The sequence below is a fragment of the Gavialis gangeticus genome, unplaced genomic scaffold (assembly GCF_001723915.1).
Source record: "Gavialis gangeticus isolate Ggan-Ray unplaced genomic scaffold, GavGan_comp1, whole genome shotgun sequence".
Lineage (NCBI taxonomy): Eukaryota > Metazoa > Chordata > Crocodylia > Gavialidae > Gavialis > Gavialis gangeticus.
In genome coordinates, this window is record NW_017729031.1 from 19666990 (window position 1) to 19679864 (window position 12875).

A 12875-nucleotide genomic window follows, 5' to 3' on the forward strand; every position below is an offset into this window, starting at 1 on the left:
CCCAGCTCCAAAAAACGTATATTCTAAATGGATGAGCAGACACAGTGGGAATAAGGTGCAACAATGAAAAACATGGTAACAAGAAATGACATATTAGTTCTATGGATTTTTTCCTACACAGTCTCCATCAAGAGGATATAAGTTAAATGGAGAAACAAAGGAAAGGAAGTGAAGGAGAATGAAGGTCACAGAGTAGGGGAGATGAAGAGGGATAGAAGTGGAGTGAATCCAAAGGGAAGCAAGTGTCTTTGGATGTGTGTTGGGGATAAAACCTGAACAGAGCAGGGCAGAGAAAATCTCTGAACACCTGAAGATCTCTGACTGGCTCTTCTCCACAGTTTTACTTCAAAGCCACATGAGTTGGGGAGACCCTTTGTGTTCCAGAGTTTCAGGGGTGTCTACTGCACATTTCTAAATCAAACTAGATGCAGAGAACCATTTTATGACCTCCCCACAGTGCAGCAGTTACTACTAGGGCTGTGCAAAACACCTACATTTCATTTCGGATGTGGCATTTTGGAGGGACAGTGTTTCGCGTCAGTGTTTCATAGGGCTGTGCAAAATGGCTGTGTTTTGTTTAGTTTTAGATTTGGCATTTTGGAGGGACAGTGATTCAGCTGAAACTATTTCGGAGTGGTTTTGGAACTTCAGAAGTGTTTCAGCCATAGGCTATAATGGGGAATCACAAAACTGCCTATAACATTGTCATTTCTTGCCTGATTCAGATGAAACATGCAGGGATGCTAGCCCCTTCCTGAGGCCATGACACCTGCCATGTTTCAAGGAGATAGGTGCAGGGGGTTTTGTGAAACCGTAGCTCAAACTGTTCAAAGCAAAACTAGTATCACTTGCCTGCAAAGGCAGCACGCTGTTATCCCACAGGCAGATCTGGAGGTTGCTCCCCGAGAGGAGTCTGCCACAGACCAGCAGCCCTCCCGGGGGATGCAGGCCCCCGGATCTGCATGCAGAATGACAGCAGGCTGCTGCTGCTGGCTGGGGCCAGAGCCAGCACTGGGTTCTTCCCAGCACTTGATGCAGGCTGCACTAGGCAGACTCAGGTTTTGGCACTGGCCCCAGCTGGCAGCAGCAGCCTGCTGTCATCTGCAGCTGGTGAGTGTGGTTGTTTAAAAAGCCCTGCACTCACCACCTCTGGCAGCGACAACTGGGGCCTCTGAAAGCTCATGGCAGAATCCCTCCATGCTGCACTGGGCAGCAGGGGGCAGCGGGGAATCGCTCCCCCTGCCTGGCACCTGCACCATTGAGTGGGTGCAGTGTGGCTCAGTAGGGCACAATGCACTGCCTGGGAGCTGGGTCGGCTCCAGCAGTCAGCCATACCTCCCAGTTCAATTCCCACCTCTCTGATCATTCCCCCAAGCTCTTCCTGGGGGATGCAGCCCCCAGATCTGCACGGGGTTTCAGCAGACTGCTGCTGCCAGCTGGGGAAACAGTCCAGAGTCACTGCTATCACCAGCTGGCAGCAACAGCCTGCTGTCATCCCACATCGTCTGGGGGCCTGCGTCCCATGGGAGGAGCTGGGAGAAGTGATCACAGAACTGGGAGAAAGACTGGGAAGCCAGGGAATCAAACTGGGACATGATCATTCCCCAGCCCCCAGTTCGATTCCCCAGCTCCCTGTTTGATTCCGCAGCACTGCTATTGGAAGGGACCTCAGGGCCAGATTGTTGTCACTGGCCAGCTACAGATGTCAGTATCAGAGCAGTCCTTCCCCCCCCCGGCTGCCTCCCCGTCTTCCTTTCCCTGCAAGCCCGTCTCCGAAACTGCTTCAAAACAGCTCTGAAACATCCAAATCGTTTCAGATGGCCCATTGCATTTTGGAGCCCTGTGTTTTGTTTCACATTTGGTATTTCAACCGTTGAAATGTCTGAATCGAAAATGAATTGAAATGGCCACTGAAATTTCACACAGCCCTAGTCACTACTTCAGAGTGACTTCTGCTCCTAAATAGCTGTAGTCTGTGGTTGCTTTGGCTCTGCAGTTTTCTTTTAGGACCAGGTATTATTGGCATCTTCCAAATATGAAGGGTAATTCTATAATGCACCAGTGCAGGAACATTTTATAATACTATAAAGCCTGCATAATAAAGACAAAATGGAACATTTCACCTTAGAGGGATAAAATACTTTTCTACACTTGCATGTTAAGATCACTAAAATCAGTGAGATTCTTTGCAGGCACAGAGATCTGTCTTTATTTGCCCCTGCAAAACAGGAACCTTAAACTGAGTATAATTTGATTCCATTTAAAAATTACTTGACACAATGCAATTTTCCTTTTGGTCTTATGTATGAGGACATTGATTATTTGGTTAGGAGTAGATTATTTGAATCATTGGAGAAATTAAATTGTAGGTATCACTTCTACTAGCCTATGTGACTTGATTTTTTGTTTGTTTTTTTTATCTGTCCTTGACTTGCACTTTTTCTATTCTCTCAGGATAAATAGTATGAGAAAGGTGTGCTTAAAAAGCCCACAAAAATACTAGATAACAAAGACAAAACACACGTTTCTTACATTGATGGCTAATACAACTTTTAGAAAAGTTGCATTCGTATTACATTGGCTCATCTTCTGCACAGGTCAAGAGAGGAAATAATACAATTTTTATGTTTCATATTTACTCTGGTTGATGTATAACTGTAATTTAAGGACTTCTGGGTTATGCAATCCATCTGTGGATCTATTTCATTTCCCCCCCTTTTCTGACTTTATTATAGGTTTTGAATTTTGCATTTATTTTTGCTGTCTAATAAAAAGGAAATCAAGAAAAATATGCAAGGTATTTAATTTTAAAAATTATAAGGTTGTCTTTCCATAAAACATATCGAAACACAAAAATGGGCTTATTTTTTCATCTTTCCGTGATCCCCATTTCATTTAAAATTACTATCAGAACCAACCAACACATCAAATCTCCATTTAGGACAGATTCTTTTTTACGGCAGAAACTGAAAATAAGCAAGGATGCATAAGACACACACATCCTAAGAACACAAGAAATAAAAAGGATATGGTAAGTCAACTGACACAAAAGGCAGAAAATAATAAAAGAAACTGCAGACTTCTTACTAAGTCCAGGTAGAAAACCCCTTTGCTTAAGGAAGTCTCTTCTGATTGAGCATTAACAGGAATTTTACCATTAACATCATTGAGAACAGGCAAATGTTAGCCTAAAACTGCTAGTCTAAAAACACCGGAGGGCTAATTTGGATTCCACTGAAGTCAGTGAAAGACTCTCAACAGTTTTTATGCAAGTGGGATTGGACATGGCACCACTAACTCCAGCACAGCTAATTAAACAATTTGAGCAAAAGGGAGCTTCAGATGAGAAGAGCACAGCATGCCAAAGGTGTGTAAGGATGCGAGAGATGCAAAGGGGGCTTGACTGTGTGTGCTGTCCTCATCCCCTGACATATTATAGATCATATCTTTGATGGCCTAAAGGACATTCACAATAGATGGGCATAATGTACAGCAAAGTTTTAGTCATGCTACCTTTTCCCAGGCTATAGGAGGTAGGAGGAGAGCATATAAACCATTCTGTGGACTCTGCAACCTGCAGATGATCCTTTTTTTCAGAGTAAGTCCTCCTGCATCAGTCTTTACTGGTTCTAAGAAAGTTAACAGTCAGGGTTCTTAAATCAGGTACTGTGGGAATATTCACAACAGGTCCCCAAACCACACGAAACACCATAAACTCAGACCATGTTCTAGATAAAACCCGTTTGCTGGGGTTTTCACGGTAGCGTTACTCAGGATTGGCAAGTGAGGTGCTTTACCAGAATTGGGGTCTCAGGGACCACAAAGCATATTATGGAAGCAGCAGCCTTTGTCTGAGGACCCTGTGCCATGTCAGCATCAGTGGTGTACTGACAAGGTGGCGGGCAGGAAGGGGCCATGGCCTGCGGTGGGGGTGCCGGCCAGGCCCTTCAGATTTCTTATCACGCAACTTGACTTTAAGTATTGCTATGAGAAGGACGGGGAGGGGGCGGGAGACACAAATGCAAGCGTTGGCCCCCGGGTGCCAGAGACCCACGGTACATCACTGGTCAGCATCCCTCTGCTACAGATCTTAATACCGTCGCCAGCCCTCCATTGCCTGGAAAGCCAGCATTCCTAGGCGTGCCTCTGGGGTTTACAATCTCTTAAATAAACCTGGGCTACTTTATGGCTCTGAAGTAAAATCATCCATTTTAATAAACTTACACAGCTTGATTACCTTTTGCATGAGGGCCCCTTTACATCACTGTGGCAGTCTAAAGGGATATTAAAGTGGGTTTTAATGAGAAAAGACTACCAAAGAAGTGCAAGTGGCCTTAGCGTAAATGAGAATAAAGACCACGGTGGTTCTATCATTTTGAATTGAATCTGTGTGCCTATGGCATTATTTTTGAGCACAGGAAAATGTTGCTGGCATTGACTAAACTGACTGACTCCTCCGATGTTTTGAGGTGATCCTGTCTCAAGATAAACTGATGCGTCTGCAGTCAGCTCAATCTCTATATGCTTCTAATATCCTCCAGAAAAGCGTGTGCTTATCCTAGAGCATGCATACAATAAAAACATGGGCTTTTTATGATGCTTTATGACGCTCATAACCACAGCCTGTGGTTTGATGTTGGTGGGGGTGACAGAAATAGCAACCACAATTTAAGGAAGGTCCCAGGAGACTTCCCAACACCTCGGTAAAATTGCAATTGTGAAAAGGCAGGTTTATATTTCAATGTGAATATGAAACATGGGCTCTGATATACATTTCTAATAACGTCAAGTTACTGGCTGCTAACAGACATTCATTTCTGGGAGCCATAGGCACCAACTTTTTTTTTTTTGCCAGTGGATGCTTGCAGGCATAACTCGCCCCCCCACCCCAATATGGCACTTTACTTTTAACTCAGCACATCCCCATGCTGAGCCCCACGCATGCCTAGGAGAGGCAGCATATTACTTCTACCTGGCTCTGCAGTATCTGTAAAGATCGGGTACTTTAGTGGGACTTTTTTGGCACTTTTATCTAATAGCTGATTGAATCAGCTTTAGCTAAAAGTGCCAAAAAGCCCTGCTGAAGTGCCCAATCTTTACAGACACTAAAGAGCCATGTTGAAGTCTCACACTGCTTCTTCGGGTAAAATGTGGGGTTTGGGTTTTTTTTTTTTTGGGGGGGGGGATTAACATCTGCAAGCAGGGTGCTGAGCACACACTCATTTTTTTTTTGGTGGGGGCTTGAGCCCCAGAGCACCCACAAAGTCAGCACCTATGCTGGTTCCAGAAATTTTTCAGATATTTCCACCACTGGAAATTGTTCAGCCTGCAGCTGTCCCTCTCCTGGTCTCTCCTTTTTCAGACTGGGGAAGGTGTGGGGAGCAGAAGCTGCCCCACTCCTCCTGCTCCTAGGGGAATTGGAGTAGCGAGGCTTAATGCCCCATGGAAGGAGAGCTTCTTCCCCATGAGCCACTTCAAAGCTGGCTTCCACAGCCATATCTGGACTCATGTGGCTGTGGGAGCAGGGATCTGAACTGCTGAGCTGGAGGGGACTTCTCCAATGGGCGATTTAAAGCCGGCACCCAGAGCCCCACTCATTGGGCTGTTGGCACAGGGCTCTCAAGTGGTGTGAGCGGGGTGGCACTTCTCCCCAGTGCAGCACTTCATTGCTGGTCCCAGAGCAGAGGGAACAGGGACACAGTCCATGGTCTCGGGAAGAGGCAGGAAATGCTTCAATTTTCCCCTGTATGAAGCTTTTCGGATGACTGGATTTTGAAAAACGTTAGGATTTACTTACGTTACTGTGACATATAGCAGATGGACCAAAGCTTTTAATTGGAAAGAGACAGCAGTATGCCTAACTCTTTAATTTTTATGCAGCCTTTCACTATAGTAGAAAGACATATACATGACACCACAGCACCATACTCATTTCTGTATGTTACCTCCAGAAAACTATTAAAGCATGTTAAAACTGCAAAGTCAAAACCCTTCACCTTTCCCCTCTCTGTTTGCTCCCAGTCTCATCTGTTGACCCCTGGCTCTGGCCTCTGCATTCAAGTCAGATTACTGCATCCTTCATTTTGCCTGGCCACCAACAGGATGAGCATCGGGGGGAGACAGGGGATATGAATCCTGCTAGTGCATAAAGAAGACTAAAGGTTGGGGGATCTGTAGTGAACATTTACAAGGATCTAGAAGTGATTGATTTAAGAGGTAAAGTAAGGGGAGTCTATCATCACCTCTCCATCTGCCCAAACCCCTGCCCAGCAATCAGTTCTGCCACCATCCTCATCTAAATACTGTCCCCTGTCAATCATCCCCAACTATATTTAGTCCCTTAAGTCCCAGCATCATTCCACCCCTCATTCACATCTGTTCTTGCCTTCAGTCAGTCCTGCTCTTTATTCCCTCCTCACACTCCAAAATAATATATATCCCAAATCCAATTTTTAAGAGAATTATCCTGTGGGGTTGGTGACCTTAAATAGGTCTCTCAGTATTCCTTAGAGCAGTGGTTCCCAACGCAGTGCCCGCAGGTGCCATGGTGCCCCCCGAGGTTTATTCAGGTGCCTGCATGCATTTTCATGATCAGTAAAAATCACTATTCCAACAAAAAATGCTGTCATATTGGAGCCCACTGCTTTTCCTTTTAAATTTGAATGTGTCCTTGGGCGCACAAATGTTGGGAACCCCTGCCTTACAGGGAAACAAAAGCTGAAAGACTTTGGCTTGTTTGCAATGCCAAGTAGACAGCCAGGTGCTGGCTGCTTTGTGGGAGGAACTGAAGAAGCATCTCTGAGGGCCTGGGAAGGTCCCTTTGGGTGTGAAATGGAAACAAAGGCCTTCACTCTGCCTTGAACTCTAGGTTGCCATTAAATATTCCCTTCCGGCGGATATCTGAAATGATTCTTACTAGAATCATGGTATAAATAAGAAAAGACTCAGGCCCAAAGTATTTAGATTATGACCAGTGGTTTCTAGCACACAACACCAGCAGAGTCTCCCTATGCCTGACAAAGGTAAACTTGCAAAGAACGTTTTTTCCAACTTATTTAGTTGGTCTACTAAAAGACAGCACATCTACCCAAAGAACCTTGTCAGCCTATGTCCTTAAACCAACACAGCTACAACCAACAACCTAGCACTTACCTTCATTTTAGTGACAGAATACAGGGTGCAAAAGAAATTCTCAAAGGAGCACATCTGCATTGATTGAGGACCTAAGTGGGTCTAATAGATGCCTTTGAACTTGATGGGCAGTTAATTGCAGATAATTGAGCCTTTCCATTTAAAAGGAAAGGTCACTGAATTCCAGCAATCTTCCTTACATTGTTGCTATTAATCACTGACGGAGCACCCAAAAATAGGCTGGGGGCCTCATAAAAACAAGTAAGGCTGAAATTCATTGTAAACTTGGAGAGTTTATAATTTAAATTTGACAGGGCACTATAATCAAGGAAACAGAACAGTTAAAAAGGACCAGAGAAGGACATAGGCAACTGTCGAACCTCTGGACCATGGTATACATGTAAGATGTCTAGTCAGATGCCTGATGAATCTGTTTGAGATTGACAAGCCCAATTCAAGAGCGATGCAGCTTGTTACAAGTTTCACAGATCCATATGTTGTCTAAGTTGGAGTCAAAGTTTCCGGCACGCTCCTTTCTTCTTTCTCGCTTTGCTTCTATCCTCCGGATCAAAGCCGCGTCATGTTGAGCTGTACCCAGTGCCAGCTGTTCCCTACAGATCGGATGGGATTCTGTGCACTCCTTCCAGCATTCATTAATGTTGAATGATTTCATATAACGTTTGCACACATGGTGGTACCACCATAGCAGATGACCCACTTTCTAGAGCTGTCTTGAAACTCAGTATACAAAATATTCTTGGGGTTATGTTCTTCTGCCGTTCTCCTAACATGGCCAATCCGTTGCAACCTTTTCTTCTTGATAGTGGTTTCTAAATGTGTCAGCCCAGCGCACTCCAGTACCTCTGTGTTTGGTATTCTGTCTTTGTACTTTATTTTCAGCATCTAATGCAGGCATCTCATGTAGAAGCTGTTCAGTCTCTTGATATGCCTAGCATCTCTAGTAGTCCATGTTTCTGAACAATAAAGCAGGGATGACAGAGAAGTATGAGGACAACAGTAAACACAGTAGCGCCCAGGCCTTGATGCTTCTTTCAGACCAGAGAGACTGCATGAAGAGGTGCACATGCTTTTTATGGTGCAGGCTCTCTATGCCATAGTTTCACCAAATATATTTAGACCGTCTTCATGGGCAGAAAGTTCCATAGGATCCGAGAGTGCAGGTTGATATGCAGCATAAAAAATAATCTACTTCTCTCATTATGGAGAGAACACACACAACCTGTGCATGCAGCTTCAATTTTTGAGCTGACATTTCCATGAAGTGGTGGTGTAGCTATCTCCTGCCTGTTCAGAAGATTGGGGAGGACAATACTTGGCCTGAAATGAAATACATTTATTCTGCACTACTAAATTCCATTGTCCCTCAATTCCATTGTCTACACCAATGTGAGTGATGCTCAAAAATTTTGCCTGGCAGGCCAAATGGCTAGTGCCTGGTCCATCCACAGGCTGTATTCAGCTGGCGGTCCTGATTTAGGGCTGGCATATCAGGGCCCCATCCAGCCATGCGGAGGGGGCAGGAGACAGCCTGGTCCTAAACTGACCTTGTCGGGGCAGCAGGACTTGACCTAGCCGTGTGGGGAAATAAGGAGTTTTTACCTGGCCCCAGCCAAGCCCTGTGGGGTAGGCAGAGGGGCCAGCCCCAACCCAGTCCCATAGGGGGAAAGGAGTGTGGCTTGACCCCAGATTAGCCACATAGAGGGAAAGTGGTCTGGCCTGGAAGCCCTGGCAGCAGGGTAGGGTGCCTGTATTAACTACCACTCCACTTCTCCCCCTCTCACCAAATTTCCTGACCCATGGGAAGCCCCACAGGCCAGATGCCATGGTTCTGTGGCCTGCAACTGGCCCACAGGCTGGCTGTCAAGCACCCCCAGTCTAACACTGGTAGGTTTCAGTGCAAATATCTCAGACTCCCACTGGTGGAATTGAGAGAAAAATATTTTTAGTCAAGTTGTTCATAAATTCCAACAATTTAAGGTGCCTCACAGCACCTATAGGAAAAGTTAAATACAAACGCTTAAATGCTTTTTTGGTCTAAATTCTGAATACTCCCATCCAGATGGAAATGATAAACAACTACATCTATTCTGACTAGCTGTAATAAAAATGGACATTCAAACAATCTGTTACATCTAAATGATATATATTTCAATCAGTCTACAATATTGTTCCCTTTAAGTTATTGTTACCACACGTCCGGGCTTTCCTGGACATGTCTTCTTTTTTAATCTTCCAATCTCCGGCCAGGTGGTTTTTTTGAAATCTGAACCAACATCCAAGATTTTGCTGCTCTCTCCTGGTACAAACAGGAGAAGGGTGACTGGAAGCAGGGGGCACCACATGCGCCTGCATGCACACACACATGTGGCCGGCATGCATCCAGGTAGGAGGGTAGGAGCAGCCTTGGCATCTGAATGATTATAAATCTGTGGGAGGTGGGGGTTGGAGCGTCAGGGCTTGGGGACTGTCTGGGGGAAGGGACTGTATGGCAGGGGTGCGTGGAAGGGATGGATGTGTGAGGGCGGAGGGTGCCTGGGGGTGCTGTCCAGGTACTGGGGCTGGGGTTGTGGCAGCGGGAAGTGCCTGCCCCTCCAGTGGGAGCAGAAGGGAGCCCTTTGAGGGCAGCAGGGCACTCCATGGCTGGGCTGGCAGCACAGGGACCATTGCCCATGCTCATGGGAGTGTGGTGGCCAAAAGATGCTCCATGGGGTAGGGCAGGGGTTATAGCCAGGTCACCTGGCATGTTGTGGGAGCCCCAGCCCGGTGAGGAGGGGGGGGCACAGGCCTTGCCTCTTCCCTCTAGCCCATGCTATGGCTGGACTTGATCCGCTGCTGCCCACACGAATCAGAGTCACCATGCTCCAGCCTGACTGGGATGGGAGCAGCTGGGGCCCCCTCCAGTAGGACTGGGGGGTCTGTGGCTTGGGAGTGAGGGCATGGGAGGGGCAGGAGACTTGTGGGTCGGGAGTGAGGGGCACTGGCAGGGTTGGGTGGGGCTGCAGATCAGGAGTGACAGGCACTGGCAGGGTTGGGGGAGGGTGGGGCTGCAGGTTGGGACTGCGGGTCACCTGCATAGCCCAGGGGGTGAGGGTCTGTGGGCTAGGAATGAGGTGTCCCCCTGACAGGTGTCCCCTTTTTTGGAACTGGAAATATGGTAACCCTACATTAGGTGACCTAAAACAAAGATATCACTTCATGAGATTAGGAGGTCACTTTGTATTTAGATTAAAAAGAGAAGGGGGGATTGTGAAAAGGTTCTCAGGCAGATCCTTAAGAAATCTAAAGTGTTGCATCTCTGAGTAGATTTGCTCAACGAAAAACTTCAGGGTACAGCTTTGAATCCCATTAAGAACAAAGTCAGACTGTGACATGCCAGAGATCCAAAGAAAGAAAGAAAGTCCGAAAGAAAGAAAAGAGAATCTTTGTTTACACATCTGCTTGAACGGTCTCTGATATTGTGAGGAAAAGAGTATTTTACAGCAACTACCTCAGGACATAATTGCTCTCTTAAGCAGAAAAAAAAAAAAAATCACCATAAAGAATGGACTAACAGCCAAAGATACTGATTTCCACTAAGAAAAGAAATCAGTATTTTTCCTGAACCATTTAAAGTATTCAGCCTTCATGCCAACAGAGGAATTCCAACAGGTTTCCTTCCTAGGGAGAGATGAGCACACAATTATTTTCATTGTTGGTATAATTATGTTTGTTGCTAAGGTCATTATCACTAATAGCACATTCGTTTTACTGTTATTATGGGTCTATGCTTACCTAAATAGACTAGTTTCTTTCTGTTTTTGTTTCATCTAAAATGGGGGCAAAAGAAGAGAGAAAAGGCCCAAGACAAAATGTAAACAGCAGTCTGTCACCTGCAATGTTACTGTCCTTGTAATGCTTTGTTCTTCACTTCTTTCTTATTAAGAAAGAAAGAAAGCTCATTTCTCAGTTAGTTGCTGTAGCAAAAGTAAAGCTCATACCATATTATTACAGTGAATGAAGATGATGGGGCTGATTGTGTTTTTATTGAAGTAACTGGCAAAACTTCCATTTATTTCACTGGGAAGAGAAAAAGGTCCAACTAGACTTTCCTTTAATGTGTATTTATAAGGTGCCTGTCTCTGCAGACCTTACACACATGAAAATCTGATTGATTTATATGCAGTTATTTGCATACAGTATTGGGCTGAAATGTTTTTCCACTTACGACTGCTCTTACCTTAGTTCAAACCACATTAAAATTCTTTTTTCTATAATTTCTTCATAAGGACAAATAATGGTCTAATTTGTTGGTTTAAACATACAAAAAATAAATTTCTTCAATACAATGTAAGTTCCATCAGGCACTTGTCTTATTGCCCATATTACTGGAAAATCATTAACACTTTTAGGTTTTCTTCCTGTGTTTCATTCTATTTGTCCTCAGGGTAAGACTAACTTTGATACCGTCATATGTTTTCTTATATTACAGCCCTTCCAGTACAAACCATTAATCTTGACAATAATAAATTGCCAGACTGATTCTCATCTTCTTCCCTCTTCTCACCTGTGTATTTCTGTTCATCTTTGCTAAAAGCTCAGCGCACATTTTGCCATGACATTGCTCTGTGAGTGATTTCTACTTGATGTAAAATGCTTTCACTGGCTGCTTCTTACAACACAATCAAGGCATTTCAAACTTCCAAGAAAGAGGGCACAAAAAGGGAAGCTAGTGTGAGAGTCTTTGGGAAGTAATGTGGAATAATATAAATTTTACACAAATATTCTAATTTTTTGGATTGTTTGTTGAATTCCTTTAAACAGTCTTTAAAAAACTCATGTCTGAGAAATGGTAGTCAACAAAAACAGGGAGAAAAAGGTACAGGAAACCAAATAGTTCAGCAAAGACTGAAGCACCAGCGAGCAATGGCAACTTAGACATATGAGGTTTTAGCAGTGTCATAGCAATGGACCCCTTTCTGGAAACTCCCATTGGCTGAGGGACTAACTCCAAAAGGCACTATGGATCTGATAGATGCCGAGTATCCTCATCTTTCATTCACTTTACTGGGATTTAAAGATCTCATCCCCTCAGAGCAGTGCTCATCACCACTTCAGAGACACAGGGCCTGAAATCAGATTCAAGGAGAATCCATTACAACCCATTTAGAGGTCATCCTGGATGACATTCACTAATTTACTCCCATTGTAACCTCAGTAAAATTAAACCAGCATAACCTTAGTATCCCTCCCAACTGGCAATTCTTGCTTATGTCATAAACAAAAATGACTGTAGCTGGTAGGAAGGAAACAAATATTATAACCAATTATACTGACAGTACCATTACACTTAAAACTGAGAAAACATAAAAAAGGAACTTCTAAAACTTCCTACGGTGATAATTATCTCTTCCATTTTAAGATAAGTTACTTAGGAAATAAAATTTAATGAGAATACAACTCAGCGCTTTGAAATCCCATTAAAATTCTTCTCACATATAGACTTTTTCTAAGAGTACTGTTTGAAATTTTAAGTGCGTATTTCAGAGATACAGTAAATAGTAGCTGGTTTATTCTTATTATTTCATCAGAATTACAAAAGAAATAAACCATTCAATAAGAATGTATAATACTTAGAAAGCTCTAACTCTTGCTGCTACTCTAATGCAAGTATAAATATTTGTAGCATACCATTAATTCACAACACCTTTTGTGTGTGTGTGTGTGTGTGTGTGTGTGTGTGTGTG

General features: G+C 44.2%; 1 protein-coding gene across 1 annotated transcript in view; it reads right to left on the bottom strand.

Annotated features, from left to right (window-relative positions):
• THSD7B (thrombospondin type 1 domain containing 7B) overlaps window positions 1-12875 on the bottom strand; it is a 754813-nt gene that overhangs the window by 320206 nt on the left and 421732 nt on the right. The window lies entirely within an intron of this gene.